We start from the raw sequence: 17,759 nt of genomic DNA on the forward strand, positions 1-17,759 counted from the left end.
GGTCCATATAATCTACTTGATCTTCACATATATATACTTGTTGTTGAACTCGATTACAAACATTTCTCTTGTATGATCAATATTGAATTCATTCTCCATGCAATTCTGAAAGAATAAGATACATTACTCGTTAGTTTTACCAATTAAACAAATATACTTGTTGTTAACAAACATTCTCAAAAGACATTCTAACAGAATTCATTTATATAAATAAATTCTAACAGAATACATTACAGAATGCACTTAAATCGTAGTCTTTTCTTCTATATGCATAAACATTCTAAAGCATGTATAAATGTATTCTGTCAGAATTACTAGCAACATATTTTTATGTAATATTTATATTCTCATAGAATGAACATGTGTTTGCATTCTGATATGAAAAAAAAAATCTCCAACTTAACCCTTTTCATGCAAATTCCGACAAAATGTCAGCTTAACCCTTTTCATTCATTTGAATAACAGGAGCAAAGCATATTTAATCTAACAGGAGCAAAGCATATTTAATCTAACAGGAGCAAAGCATATTTAATCTAAGTCTAGTCTAGCATAAAAAGTAATCTAATGCAAAAATACTTGGAAGAATATTTCTTAAGCTAATTATATATATTCCACATTTGAGATTCAAACCCCTTGATACTTACATGTAAATTAGATAAAACGTTTTTGTTATTAAAATCTAAATTAAAAGGTCTCTCGGTGAAACTTACAATTTGTCTCATACAAATTGATTTATTAGAAAACGCATTTGAAATATAGCCTAGAAACGTCGGTTTTTATGAAATGGAATAAAAAAAATAGTTGCATCCTTTTTTCTGCTTCATACATTGATTGGGTTTATAATCGGTGCCCAAAGAATTTCGAGGGAAATTGAATACCAGCCGAATTAATAACAATCAATTTCCATGATATTATTGACATATAAAAAACCTGATAATTTCTTTGATAGACCAATTTTCGGAAGTTAATCACAATTTAGATTAGTTTACCTCTCCTCGACAACATATGAAGACGATGGCGCTGGTGATCGACGATGGTATTGCGCGGCAATGGTTGTCAGACTTGGGAGGGGAAACAAGGAATACGACAATGTTGATGGTGATGAACATCCGTGTTTTGTAGGGTTAACAAACAAATTAACCTAATTTAAAGGGTATTAAATGTTTTAAATATTTACCATAATTAAGGGTAGCAAAAATTACTATTACACCATTTCATGATTTATTATTGAATTAATTTTTTTCTTAATTTTGATTGGTTGACAGAGGCACACAATATTTATTGAAAACATTTGAACTTAATTATCTCTCTCTCTCTCGCTCTCGCTCTCTCTCTCTCTCTCTCTCTCTCTCTCTCTCTCTCTCTCTCTCTCTCTCTCTCTCTCTCTCTATATATATATATATATATATATATATATATATATATATATATATATATATATATATATATATATATATATATATATAGGAGTATGATCAAATGAGAACACGAAAAAGGTTGAGAACGCGAGAACAGTTCTGGACCCTTCAAATTTCAAAATCAGAGGCAGAAATTAATTTGACATTTGTTTAATTTCCAACTAATTTAAATATTTTTTAAATTTCAAAAAATAGGAAAAGGGTATGAAGGTAATTGTCTTTTTGATTCTTTCCACAAAATTAGCAACTATTATATGGAAATTAAACTCAGTCAACCTTATTAAAATGAAATCAACCAAATTATCACAAACCCTATCACTCTGTCTCTCATACCTGCCGTCTTCATCATTCTCCCGTCACCACCATCTTCGTTTCATCAGTTCCGGCCAAATCACGACCATAAAATCACGCCAACATACAAACCGTCACCATACAAGACCGTCGGACCACCACTGGTTCAACACGGGTTCACCAGGACCCTCCTTCAACATCTCCCAACCACCATCTACCCTTTCAATCCTTTGTTCTTCATCTCTCCTTTCGTGAAAACAGAATAGGGTTTGAGTATGGAATGGATTTGAAACTAGAAATCCACCACCAAAACCCCGATCCCCAAATCACAGATAGCTGTTGTGGCGGCTGACACGAAGCAGTCTTCACCTCCAGTTGCATCAGGGTTTCATCATGTTGTTTACGGATGGATTGTTGTTGACTAATGGCGGTGCTAATGTGATGGGGGAGCCGATGCCTAGGGCTCAATGGGACTCGGGGCTATTCGTGTGTCTCGGTCGAAACGATGAGTTCTGTAGCAGCGATCTTGAAGTCTGTGAGTTCCTCTTTCCCTTTCTTATCATTTCTTTGAAAACGAATCGATTTCTTCTCTTGATCTAGATTAGGAATTCCTAATTATTGAGAATTTGGGTTTCTATTATTCGATCATCTGCTTTTCGAAATAGCTTGAAACAATTGTATGAATCTAACTATGCATCAAAGAACATGAAACCTATATCATTTTTGAGCATATGCTTTTTAGTTTTGGTAGGGACACTCTGGTCTTCAATTTTCATTTAAGTTTTTTGAATCGTAGTTTTAATATATGTGAATCTAGTTTTATTCATTTATGAATGTGACTATGTAAATTTATCAGTAGCCACGACAATGCAGGTGAGGGGAAAAAGCCAAGAGGCTGCTGCCTCTTTTGATTTCACCGAAAACACAACCCCATCCTGGTGGTTATTCTTGGCAGGGAACGAAGAAGAAGAAAGCGAAAGCAGCAGAAATCAGTTCATCAATTTCAACAGAAAAAAGTGGGTTCAATGGAGGTTTCATGGGTCTTGATTTACTCGAAATTCAACAACTAACGATGACTAGAATGGTAATTTTTTATAGTTGTTCTTGGTCTTTGATTTCACCAGCAAGTTAAGCACTAAAAGGGTACTTTTGGTGTGGTAATACTTGACAAAAAGGAATGAGAAAAGAGATGAATTAAGGGCTGAAACGAAAGGGCAACAACTATTTTCTTATATTCATTTGTGAATATCAATATATTTATGTGTAAATTTATGTTTGAATGACTGTATTTATTTATGAATAGCAGGGTATTCATGAGTGATCAAGAAGTGTATTTATTTATGATTAGGAGTATTCATTTTATGAAGAAATGATAATTTTTACACTTTTTATTTTGTATTTATTTATGAATAGCAGTGTATTCATTTGTGAATATCAGTGTATTTATGTGTGAATGACTATATAATTATACATAATTGTTTCTTTAACATTTTTGCAGATACAATGAATAAACATGCATATAGAGGGAGGTGGGAGATTTACCAAATAAAACATCGACACCAATACCTCTTTCGGAAGGAGCGCAAATGTATTTTATTCATTTATGATTGTAATTGTAGTACTAGTTTCCGTGTCAAAAAAATATATATTGTAACTTATTCATTTACTATTATAATTATATTCTTATATGAATAGAGATGTGTTTTATTTATTTATATATGAGTACGATTTTAGTTGATTTTATAAACTTTTTGTCGGGTTTTATTCATTTATGATTTTACAAGTGTATTCATAGATATAGTAACTGAGTTAATTCATTTATAATTTACCATTTTATTCATTTTAAAATGAAATGTATAAAACATTATTTATGAAGATATTTTTTTAAAAAAAATAAATGAGGTAAACCGATAAATTATTCATTCTTTTGATATTTGATTGCTAAAAATGAAACATAAAAATGAAAAATGAAATGAAAAAAAAAACGTTTTTTTAGATAGACATTAAACCATGATTTTATTAATTATTGGTTCATTAAAAGAATAGGATCTAAACAATGAGATATTTTGGGTAATTGTCATCATAATCACTAAAATTTAGGAAATCATAATTTAATTAGATGGTAAAATTCCATTTATGCCCTCAAAAAATGATTGGTCTACAACTGTTCTCGCGTTCTCAACCTTTTAGGTGTTCTCATTTGATCCTCTCCCTATATATATATATATATATATATATATATATATATATATATATATATATATATATATATATATATATATATATATATATATATAATGTTATCATTAAATCCAGTTATTATGGTAAGAATATAAATTGTTGCTGGACCGATTTATAGGATATTTACTAACCTTGTGGGTTGAGTTCCCGGTTTGACTCAAGATCCTCAAGATTCCTTCCATCTCTCACAATAGGGTTTATCTCCATCTATAAATACATGTGATGAGGAGCAAATCAATACACACGAAATATACATGTAAATTCTTTTAGGGTTTGCTGAAGGATTTTAGATAGAGCTCTTGAGATCAACTGGAAAACCTAATCCTAGTTCTTCCGATCCGAAGATCATAATGAAATCAGGTATGTAATCGTTTTTTAATGTTTAAGTTTTCTTTTAATCAGATTCGGGATTAAAGATCCAAAGTTTATGTTTCCGCGTTTATGTTTTTGGTTATCAAAATAACCAACAATTTGTATCAGAGCCAACTCGAATCTCTTATCAGAAGCTTGGATTGGTTTTAGTTCTTTTGACCTTCAAACTAAAACATAGATGTATGATATATGTTAGTTTACTCTTCTTTATCTTGTTGGTGTTTTCTTTCTTAATGATCATCTAAGTAATTGCTTAAGTGGAAGTTATAATTTTTTTATCATACATACACTTAAACACATATTTGTTTATTTGATTTTGTAATTGACTATAACAAGTCAAGATTTAATAATTTGGTTTAATTTCGGATGATCGGTTGTGTTGAAGGATTTATTGTTTGAATAAATAAATATATAATTATTTTTCAGACTACTTATGGTTATGTATAATAAAGTAAATTTGGAAGTAATTTTTTTTAACCCCGTATATTTTGATTCGACCTTCCTGTGATTTTTTTTTTTTTGATATTGTATTTTTAAAAATAAACTAATAGATTTCTTTTATTTGTTTATATAAAGAATTGATCGAATAGACTTTATGAATTCCTTTTATTCTTCGTGAATTCAACCACTGCATTTTAAATTTTGGGGATTAAATATTTTTGGGTTGACAGTGAAATTGAATTTCATTTTGAGTATAACATAAGATGAACCTCGAACTTTCTTTTTATTTTTATTTTTGCAATTTAATTTAAGTCTGGCAAACGTTGTATGGAACCGTTTTATTAAATTGGTTATTTTAATATGGTCAGCTTGTATGATAATGTTTTTCATTATATTATCAAATTTTGGTTTCATGAAAACATGCGATAGTGTTTATGGAAATTTATAAACGTATTTTGGGTTATTGATAAATTTCATTTAGGATATATTATTTATATTAAGGGTAAATTAATTGACACAATATATCGCTAAAGTGATCTCTTTTGTGAAAATTAATTTGCAAAGAACTTAAATTTTATGGTTTGTGTTTATTAATACGGATATTAATCGATCCAAAGGTAGGTTAATATTTGGCCGGATAAACAAATGTTTGATGATATATATGCGGCAATTTTTGGGTTACATGTCATTAATAAGTCAATCCAAAGAGGGACTTATTAATTGGTATGATAAATTGTCGATTCTTATTATCAAAATTTATAGTTTGTGTTTATTATATTAGCCGACCCAAAGGTCCGCTGATATTTGGCCGAATAAACATATATGTGGTGATAAACATGTGGCGATTTTTTGGTTCCATGTGATTAATAATTCAATCCAAAGAGGGGTTTGTTAATTGACATGATTTATAGTCAATGTTTATCTCTAAAACAAGGATATCTCTTGCAAGTTATTATTACTGTCCAAAGACTTGATATTAATGTTGTGTTGATACATTGTAACGATGTCATAAATTGAATTTATTGATTACGGTTTATGGATTAATGAGCATAAAAAGAGATTTGCATATGTTCGAATTATGGTATTATATTTGCTAACATTGATCACATTTATGATTCATGTACTCAATGAGATTAACTTTAAGGAATTGAATGATGGCATTATGTTAGTTCTCAGCTGCAAGGATATTGACCTTGTATTCTGGATATATCAACATTACTTGAGGATGTTGAGTTTGGGGGAGAAGCAAGGTTAAAACATTCTCCTTAAGGAGGAATCAATCTTGATTCCTATTATTGATTTTGATAGTATGCAGATTATGAATCAGTGATCGACAATGTTATTCAATCTCCTATTCATAATACACAAACTCAACAGCCTAAACTTTGGATATCCTATGTATGGTACCAATGTTTCATCAATTTATTATCTCTTTTGGTTTTGAGGTAATTACAGTAGATGATTTTTTGCATCACAGATTGAGTGAGAGTAAATTTATCTTTCTGGTTTTGGTCAGATATCTATGCAACCCAAGTTTGGATCATAAGAAAGCAGCCAAATGGATTTTGAGATATCTATATATAACAAAAGGCTATATGCTCAACTATAGGAAATCATATGTTTTGGAGATCATTTTTATTAAGAATATGATTTTATTAGTTGCCAAAATGGTTACCGATCCATATCCGGATACTTTTATATTTTAGCATGATGATCCATTTCATGGAATAGACTTCGGTATCTTCTTCCATAATTGCAGAATAATTTGTAGCATGGAATATGGTTGCGGAAATTTGTTACGAGGCTACACATTATTGGTATTGAAAGACCACTAAGGTTGTGATAATAAGTCAGCAATATTATATTGCAATAACAGAAGTTCTATTAAGTCAAAGCATATTGACATCAAGTTTCATTCTGTTAATACAATAGTGCAAAATGGAAATATATATAGCACATATGAACAAACTCCATAAAAGCGGATCCGTTCATAAAGGGATTACCTCCCTAGGTATTTCATGAGCACACTATACACGTTGGTGTGATATTTGGTTTATGTGAGAGTTTTATGGTGCTTTATGTGTTGATTAACAACCATTATGTTTTTCTGTACAGAATTAAGAATTCGGTTAACTCCATTATTAGTTGCACTTATTTGAAGTTTGATCTCACTTCAATTTAAAGAGGAACTCGTTGGAAATCTATTTAGATTTTAAAACCACACATCATATTTAATCTTTGTCGTTAGTTATATATGTATATGTGACCATTGATAAGTTTAGTTACGTAAATTGTAACAAAGACCGCTTTGATCCTATACTATTATGATTAGTGGACGAGATTATTTAAGGGTACCAATATTATGATAACATTCATTAAATTGCTTATACTCTTACACGTACATTTATATATTTGTGGTCCAGTGGGAGATTGTTAGATAATTATGGGACCACATCATATATATATATATATATATATATATATATATATATATATATATATATATAATGTTATCATTAAACCTAGTTATTATGGTAAGAATATAAATTGTTGATGGACCGATTTATAGATTATTTACTTACCTTGTGGGTTGAGTTCCCGGTTTGACTCAAAATCCTCAAAATCCCTTCAATCTCTCACATTAGGGTTTATCTTCATCTATAAATACATGTGATGAAGAGCAAATCAATAAACACGAAATAACATGCAAATTCGTTTAGGGTTTGCTGAGGTATTTTAGAGAGAGTGTCACACCCCGAAACCGTGATGGCGGAATCGTTCCGGAGAGGAGGACGTCATGCGTAGTATCACAACAATTGTATCATAGCAAGCATAGTAAACACAACCAGACATTGAATACATATATGAAAAAGGTTTACATTGTTTAATACATAGTTTTAAACATATCAAAAGTAAAATGGTAAAGATGTGACTCTAACGCTCCGACTTCTCCGAACTCTTGGAAGTACTTGTCTAGTAATTCCCTGAGAATTCAAGCAGTTTTGAAGAATATCAGCATAAAGCTGGTGAGTTCATAAACATTTAGTTTTGGTGAAAAAATGTTCTGTGATCCTTTTGAAAAGTGTTCCTCCAGAAAATCCTATATTTTCCTATGAAAAGCGTGTTTGAAAACCCATTTCTTCCATGACTTCCAGTTTCGTACAGAATAGGTACAATCCAATGAGTCGTGGAATGAATATGAATATCCGTTGGTTGTAAAACAATCCGTTTTGAATAACCGGTTTATCCCGGAAAAATCCTATATTTTCCCTGAAGTTTGAAGCTTGATTATCCGTTTTAAACTAAGGTTTGCAAGTATCTACCATACTCGTGTATATAAAAGCAGTTTTCTTTTAAAACCCTGGTTACACCCAGAGAAGTATATTAGTCTTAAAAACTAAATCAAAGAAAACCGTGATGAACTAAGTCCTAAAGATATTATTATTAATACCCTCCAGTAATTAAATCGGTTATTACTTTGAGGTTAGTTCACTTGATTCATTATTACAAAAGTAAAACTCTGCTACCTAGGTTATGAGTTTCATGACCATAACTGACTGGATATGGCCCGCAACGGCCGATATCCTTAATGACTTTGTCACCCGCAGACCTGCCGGTCCAACTGTAGCTAGCAGTGAGGTGCGGGATTGTCAGTCCCGTATAGATCTATACACAACAGTCACGCTCTCCCTACAAGAGACTCTGGTCACGAGTGCTAGTCCTGCACTCTGTTTCCTGTGGTGAGTGTTACCAAGGACGTGTCTCAAACTTAGCCTAGCAAATTTACAAGTAATAATACTGAAAATCCTGTTTATGCTTTGCACGAATCCTTTATAAAATAATTCATTTTACTTTATGATTCAAAAGTTCGTTACCCTAGTTTGGAAAACTGTTTCCACGTGTTGATTTCTTAATCGGTTGGTAAAACTGTTTTCCTTGTTAAAAGCATACTGAAAATATAATTATCTTAAGCAAAATAACATATTTTGAGCATAAGTTTCCTTATGCTTTTGCTTGTATTCCCCCCCCCCCCCTGAAAACGTTAAAAACACGGAAAATGTAGGGGTATGAACTCACCTTTGGAAGATGTTTCGAAGGTAGATTCGCGTAAGGACAAGAAGTTCCACGACTGAATTACCGAGACACAACGATTCCTAAATCACACATAGAGACATATATAGCCATGAATATCGTGTTTAGAAGCAACTAAATGCAAGGGAACCCCCTTAGGGACTAGGAGACACTTGAACCAAGTGTTGGAATCACATGTGATTCACCCAAGGGAAGTGTACGGCCCATATGAAGTGTGTGCGGTCGTGGGTGTGCGGCCAGGTGGCGTGTGCGGTCGTACAGAGGGTGTGTGCGGCCGTACACAGGGGTGTGCAGCCGTACACCCTTCATGTATGCTCCAAGAGTCGATTTTTCAGTGTTTTAAGGTTCAAACCAAGTCCAACTAGAAGATAGGGAATCAAACTCTCACTTTGGAAGTTCTTTGAGGTGTGTACGGCCACCTTATGAAGTGTGTGCGGTCGTACACCTTCATGTGATGAAGAACATGATGAACTTTGATGATTAAGGGCTTAGATCAATGGGTCCTTTATGTATGATAAGCTAGGTGATGGAAACTCACGTTTTTGAGGCATTGAGAGTGTTCTTGGATGAAGGTTTTAGAGAGAGAAGGTAGAGAGAGAAAGTAGAGTGCATCCAAATGAAAAGAATGAGTGAAGGGGTCACCCTATATAAATAGGGATGAGTGTGCAGCTGGAGGATGGGTGTGCGGTCGTACACTCATGTGTGCGGCCGTACACTCATGTGTGCGGCCGTACACACCTTCCAAGAGGGTGTATGGCCCGGTTTTCTCACTATGGGACGTGCTGACTCATTCCTAAACTCAACCTTGGTCAAATGCAAGCTTAGAACACTTAAACGAACCCTCAAACAGTGCCAGAAGTCAACAAAACGTGTTTAACTTTGATTGAATTGACTAAGTGTGCGAGATAAAACTTTCGGGTTGTCACATCATCCCCCCGTTAGAGGGAATTTCATCCCGAAATTCAAGAATAAGAATATAACTCATGGTCTTAGAAAATATGGAGGTACTTAAGGTTCATGGGACTCTCGTGCTCCCAAGGGAAACCAAGTTCCCGTTTGACATTCCAACGGACCTTCATTATCGGGATGTGACGTTATTTCGTTCGCTTGACTTCTCGATTTGCGAGCTCGGATGATTCTCTCACAAAGTGTAGGCTCTCGTCTAACTCGAGGTTGTCGAGGGGAAGTCGTAGGTGTCTCATCGGACGGACACTCATTTCGGGTTGAAGCGAGGAAGGCGGGATGGACTTTGTTGAGTTCTCGGGGTAACTGGAGTTTGTATGCTTACGAGACCGACCCTAGTAAGGATCTCGGATGGTCCTTCGTATTCTTGGAAATCAGGCTTTTCCAGGGTGAGACTTTTAAAAGGACATGGTCACAAATCTTGGAATTCCAAGGGTTTTTGTCTCTTATTGGGCTAGCCCTTTCGTACGATTCCTTTTCAATCGTCCACCGGACGATTTCAGGACTCGTGAGGATACTGTTGGGGACTTAACTCTTGACTGGATACGTGTTGCCTACCTCAGCTCAGCACAGAGGGGGTCTGTACTTATGGCTGTAAAGGGCTTCGAACAGTGCAGCCTTGCTACTGGAAAGGTCGCCGTTGTTGCAAGAAAATTCAATTAAGGGTAGGTGGGTGTCCCACGACACATCTTCAATTGTCCGGATGGTTCCCTTACTTTGTCCTTCTCTTTGTGGATGGTACTCTTCTTATGAATACTTTCAGGTTTCGAAGAGAGATGAATTTTTCGAAGTTCGCATCTGGTTTGTTGTCAGTAGCGACGGGAGTTTCGCGATCGAACGATTTAGGACAAAAGGGTTTGATATGACATAGACCCAGTAGGACAAAACAGGGTGTCGTTGTAGAATCGTGCGTTAAGTTAATTCGGGAGGATCGTTTTGTTAGTACATTGGTGTCCCTAGATGAACGTTTCTGGTGTTTTCGGTGTTTGACTTGATCTTGGTGGTTACTACTAATACGAGGGTCCCGATGTTTTGAAATTATAAACTCTCGATGGAATGGTTCACACTAGATTTTCCTATGATTGCTTAGCGCATACAAGTCATGTATAAACACAACTGACTCCAATGAATACACTAGGCTACCATAATTTTACCCATTAGGGCATCAACTTTTAAAAGTGAATGGTGATTTAATTTGGACGGAAAGAAATCACGATTATGAATAATTTTTGAGGTTTTTTTGAAAACGTACCCAGAACACTGTAGGGTTCTTTGATGCTTCCCATCTTCTGAGGTCAGAATCCTCCGGTCTCCTCATCGTTCTTCTCTGTTGGGCAGTCTCTTTTGAAATGTCCCATTTCGCCGCATGCACAACACATTTGAACTATGCGAAGCGAGCTTCCTTGCCATCCTTAGCCCTTGGACAATTTCTTTCGAAATTTCTGGGTTCGCCACAATAGTAGCAAACCTGATCCATCTTTACACCAAGAATCGAGGTGTTTGGTTGTGCAGGTGCCCTGCAGTATCGTGTGGTGTGTCCTTGCCTGTTGCAGTTCTTATAATGAAGTGTTCGGCACTTTCCTACGTTGTGGAAGTTGTATTTCTCGCAATTTGGGAGTTTTCCAGCATATTGCCGCACTGGCGTTGGCACTGGTTGGGCGGATGTGGTGGCTGTAGGAGTTAGCTCGGGTTGTTGTCTCTTAGCAAGTTTCTGAGATGACTTGTACTTCATCCCGGTCCAAAATTTCCGTTTGGCGCTCTTAGGTTTGGGAGTTGAAGTGTCCTCCTGGATAAGCCTTTGTTGGTTTCCCAGTGTGTTGCTACAATTCGAGGTGTGGATACTTTTCCCATTCTCATTTGGGTTGTTAGTGTTAAGAACAGCTAGGGCGGCTACTACGGCTGCTGTGACAGTAGCTTGGAACGTAGCTGAGTCCATCTGGAGGACTGGTGTCTTACTGGTGGGTTGGTTACGTTTCTTTGATGGCATGATCCTGCTACATGTCAAGAAAAGAAGCTTGTGAGCAACAATGGTTTCCTCTGGATGTACCCTAAATGTTTATTTATGCATTGGGATTTCCCGTTTTGCTATCTGAGTCTCAGTGATTCGACCCACATCCCCATGATGTGGTCTTAGCAAGGATAGAATAGATTTGAGCACACAAAGTTCACATACAATAAGTTTACGAACTCCTGGTTACTCAGCTCATCGGGCTGGCTGAGTAACTCTCACATTTTCGTCGGCTCTTGAAGATATGGAGATTTAGCTATAAGGGTAGTTCCGAGGATCAAGTCGATACGAGATTCAACTTGGCACTCAGAAGAAATCCTTGGAATATCTTTGGGGAAGACATCGGGAAAGTTGCAGACTTCGAGGATGCTCTCGAGGTCTTTAACTTCTTGCATCATTGACAATATGAGCCAGAAATGCATAGCATTCCTTCCGTATATGCTCCTAGGCTTTGACGCATGAAATGATACGAAGGTTCGAACAGACTTCACCAAGGGTAAAATTGAGACGAATCGCGTTCTCAAAACAAAGGTCATCGGCACGATGGGAGACTCATTCGTCCTATGCCGATTAGGACATTGAAGCTTTTCATCGAGACTGATATGAAATTGATGGAGAAAAGGAATAATCGTCTAAGCACATCTTATGATTCATGTTTTGAGGACAAAACAGTGATGGGACCTTGATAAAGTTGCTCAATTTGAATGCTACCGTTCCAATGTATACTTTTTGACAATGATAATCTTTGACTGAAATATAATAGTTGCCACCATTGTCGATATTAAGATTACACAGAGTTTGGAAAATTTGATCTAGGAGTAGGTCTACAACATACCAATAGAGGAACAATTTGACAACATAAAGAACTAGTGAATCGGTACTTGCAAGACAAGAATGTCTACAGAGAAAGGAGCTACTTGGAACATAAATAGGAAAGCTATTCTTTAAACCAAGAGGACGGACAAGTAGAATATCTCCTACTGGCGACGGGCATTCCTCGGGCGGAACCTTAAGTTAGCCAGCTGGCGCTCCATGTCAAGCAGGCGGCTCTCGTATACTGATTAGCGTGCTCGGAGCTCTACGACCTCAGCTCGAGTTGCAGCTAGCTCTCGCTGTTGGGCTTCGTTGTCTCTCAAAATCCTCCCATAAGCAACCTCGAGACTGTGAATACGGTTTTTGTTGGCATCCGAGTCTGCCTCAAGTTCCACAGTTTGTTGAATGGCCGCCACGTTCATTTCGACATTGTGGGCCACTCGACGGACTATGATTGGAAGGGCTCTATCTGCGGAGCCTCCTCCGTCCACAATGTAGAAGCGGCGATCCCCATTGTAGGGGCGGGGTTGGCCTTGTTCGTGACTCCACCTATCCAGGCTTCCGACCCACATAGGCGTTGGGCCTTCGAGTACAAGTTGAGGGTTGGGATTTGGTATTGGGGCCACTGGGGGTAAGTTCTCGACTTCTGGTTCCGAGTCAGTCTCTTCAGGAAATGGTTCGGCAATGCCATCGTCAAAAGGGATTTCATGGTTTCCTTCTGGCTCTGGTTCGATCCATCCACCATCTCGTTGGTTGGGAAGATGGAATCCAGCCATGCTATCTACGCGAGGCGAGGGTAAAGGAATAGTTAATAGGCATCGGATCTAATAATACTTCCAATGTATTACAGCTGCATAATTGATTCTTGAAAGATGGATCCTTGGGTAAGTTTTCGGCTTAGTCGTTATAGCATCCTAAAATACTCCTATAGTATTTTAATCCTTATGTTTGGCTCTAGAACTCCTCTAGTACCTAAGTAAGTTTTAGACTTGCTGTAACACCATAGTCACTACCAAGCACATGTTGGTCATGTCTCGACTGAATATAGTTGATCAGGCTATATTCACCCTAGACATGATTACATAACTGCCCAGGTTTAATCGCGATGTCCAACATCCAAATACTTTTGTTTTGCTCTACTTACGACATGGATTCTAATACTCGGGTATACTTATATACTTTTATAAAAATACTTGTATTTTGAAAGTATACTTTTAGTTTAGAGCATTTAGGCCCCTCAGTATTTATAGTTGTATACCATGTAAGGTTCGGTATACTTAGTTCGCTATAAACAAGGGCTCTGATACCAATCTGTCACACCCCGAAACCGTGATGGCGGAATCGTTCCGGGTTGGAGGACGTCATGCGTTGTCACAACTAGGAATTTTGATGCCTTGTAACAACAACAATGATAACATTTGTGAACCAAAAATGTGAAAGCATGTATGATGCTTATTCAATAACAACAAACTTCCATCAAACACTTTATACAAGCACTGCAAATAGTCAACAAAGAATTGGAAACCCTAGAAACCCCGGTTTAAGTCCATTTTGGATTAGGATTTTCTTATTTGGGCCTAATGGACCAATAAGCTTCCAATTTTACTATTTTGGGCTTAGAACTCCTATATGGACTCTAATTGGACCCACTTTCATTTATTTTAACATTTTGGGCCATAATGGGCCCAGAATGAAATAAAATACCCTAAGGGGGCCATAACAAATCTAATTAACTTAAAAAGGCCATAAGACTCATACTTTGATGTAAATTGGGCCCACATCTTGGACTTAAGCACAAAAAGCCCAATTTCTTTTCTTCCTTCCCCTTCTCTCGGCCCAACTACACAAATGGGGGGAAGAGTTGACTTTTTACTTGCCACCTCACAATTGTACATGGGGTATCTATGCACCCTTCCCATATTTCCAAGCATCCATCACTTCACACTCTCTTCTCCTCTCTCTTTTCTTCTTCGGCCGAGAACCACAAAGGGAAAGACACACACACACACACAATTCACTCAAACACTCTCAAAGAACACTCTTCCTTCTTCTTCATCAAAAATTTCGAGATCTAGGAGCTTTCAAGTAGGATTCTCCCTAAGAGTCATCATCTAAGGTAAGTTGATGCTTAAATTCATGATCTAGCTACTTCATTTCATCAAAAATCTCTTCTAAATCTATTCAAACTCGTGATCTTGCATCTTAGAACACATCTAAGCCAAAGATCCACCAAGAAGCTTGTTAGGCCGAGATTTGCATCAAACTTCTTCCATTTTTCTTCTAAACCGAATCCACAAACTCAAGGTAAGTTCATACCCCTATCTTTTCGGTTTTCATAAGTTTTATGGGGGATAATACAAGTAAAATGTGTAGATCTATGTGTATGTGTATGCTATGTATGATTCTATGCATGTATGTGTGATTTTATGTGCTTATGTGTTGAATATGTAAACAAAAAGGGAAGAAAACTCGAGATCTGTGGCATGAGTAAGAAAACAAACAAGAACTAAGGTATATTACACTAAACAAGTCAAGAAAATTACCCTCCAAGATTATGATAAACATATTGTAACATAAAACTAATTTTTGGGCTTAAATTGTCAAATAAACAAAAGTTGAGTTAAAAATTGTCATTCACGGTTTTCTTAAGGGTCAAAAGAGTCAAATCGGTTAAAACGAATGTTTTTATGAATATTATGCTCTTCAAAGGACTTGAAATGTAAATATTAGCTTAATGGGCTAATTTTTGGGCTTTTCGGCCCATTAAGCCCAAAGTTGCGAAAATCATGACTTTCAAAGGGCTGAAATGGTAAATTCTTCAAAACAGGGGATAAAAAGTTAAACAAAACTATTTCAAGGGTTAAAATGCTTTTCTTTTCCAAAAAGGATCAAAAATGTAAAGTTTTTGGATTTTGGGTCAAAGTTGTAAAAATTGCGAAAAGTTTGGACTTTAACCGAAAAACAATTTTGATGGAAGGTCTGAAACTGCCAAAGAATAAGTTTTGAGCTAAATATATCATTTGAACAAGTCTATGATTCAAAAGTGTCAAGAAAATGGTCTAAGGGTTTAAAATGTCTTTTCTTTTGTATAAAGGACTAAAATTGTTATTTTTATTAAAGAAGGGCTGAAAAGGTCAAACCAATATTTTGAACCAATTATTTTATTTTAAGATATTTGAGTCAAAAGAATACAAATTTACAACTTACGAAAACAGAATGAAGAATATACCTATATTGTTAAAAAAACATCATTATAAGCAACCGAACGGTCTCGTGCCGAACCAAAAATAACAATCGTTCAATAAAACCTTCCGATAATTATGCAATACCTAAAACAAGTAAACATTCAAACTTTGGGCTTGAAAGTTCCAATCATGCTGGTTGGACCTTTGTGATCCATTAACATGACCGTTGGGCCCAAGGGATAATGGTAACCAATGTTATCGGGCCTTCTATGACTCAATTCCATATTAAAAGGGACCTTCAATGGCTTTTAAGTGCCATTGGGCCTTAGTGGCCCATGAGCATTGCTAGTAAGGTCCAAGTAATCAAATGCGAAATGGGCCATTGTGTCCTTCGTATACCCAACAGCCTAAAATAACTCACGGAAGTAGCAGGACTTTGTATTCCTCTTCTCCTCGTTTGCTAGGCTTATGTGTAATCAAAGTAAACAAATTCAGGTCGTTAATCAATAGTAATCAAGGTGGTTTGGATTAAGTGAGTAATAACGGACGACACCTCTATGGGTCGTTCGTAGTTGGTAGTTATAACCAGTCATTACCATGCATGGTTACAACGACTCATAAAAATTTGATAATATCTGACACCACCCGAGTAATCAAGGAAGAGTAATCAAAAATCATTTGTTGTGGCGGTGTAGCAATTCGTAAACAAGTATATTTCGCGTTATCGAAAAACATCGGGTTTTTCGAGGAAATCAACACCACTCGCTTGTAATTTCTATAACTATAATACAAAACTCCCTTTTATATACACGTTTTGAAATCATTCATGCATCAACTTATGGATCTTCACAGTTTGATAAACTATTGCCTTTCAGAAAATATCGGATTTTCTGGGTTTTACAAACTACACAAATCATTTTTATCACAACCTTGCTTATGAACTCACCAACATTTCATATGTTGACGTTTTTCAAAATAACTTGTATTCTCAGGTAACAGGTAAGCTGAAGGGTAATGTCAAGTATGTTAGGATATTATGTTTTGAAAACTCTCAAACAATTTAGGGTTGTGGACGTGTAATATTTAAAACAATGTACTGGATGTGAACAATATCAGTTGTAATGTATTGATGCATGGTGATGTTTATGTTATGATTCATGTATATTCATTGTGATGATATTCAATTTAAGTCACGCGAGCCCTCGGACGTTTCCGCCGTCTGGTTTCGGGGGTGTGACAGGTTGGTATCAGAGCTCTATTTATAGTGAACTGGCATATCTAACCACACATTGATATGCAACTATAAACCAAAGAGGGACTAAAACAACTCTGACCAAAACAAAATAAAACACAACGATAAAACATCTTTACTTGTGCGATATAGGAAAAAGAACATAATACCAAATCAAACAAAATAATGCTGACATCTTGGTTAAGTCGGGACTGTTCTTAGTTGTAGTAAGGAGTGGATGTAGCCTGGTCAACTACATTTTCTCCGAAGTACAACTATTACATACCCCGGTGAAAACCTCGATGGTCGGTAGACCTAAAAAAAACATACCCTTTGTTACCAAGAAAAGAACATCAACTCAAATTGCATAATAACTAAAACATATTAGTAGTAATAATAGTTTACTCATACACCTCCTCTCAGTCACCATGGAAGGAGAACACCAGGGCATTCAGTTTCATCAGGTCTTAGTGGCCCACGGGATGATCGAGGATGAGCCTGAGGGAGATCAGGGAGGGGCACACGGCGTGGGTCCTGACGAGTACACGGACACAGACTACGAGTTTGATGGGACCGACGACGACATGGACAAAAAACAAGACTCAGGCAAGGATTCTGCCACATCACCTACCAGTGAGATGCAGCAGGACCACCCCACCCCCCCCCCCCAGGAAACCCCTCGAGGGAGAATCGCTCTCCGGAAG

This window comes from Lactuca virosa, chromosome 4, assembly GCF_052849685.1.
Source record: "Lactuca virosa cultivar CGN04683 chromosome 4, Lactuca_virosa_CGN04683_v6, whole genome shotgun sequence".
Classification (NCBI taxonomy): domain Eukaryota; kingdom Viridiplantae; phylum Streptophyta; class Magnoliopsida; order Asterales; family Asteraceae; genus Lactuca; species Lactuca virosa.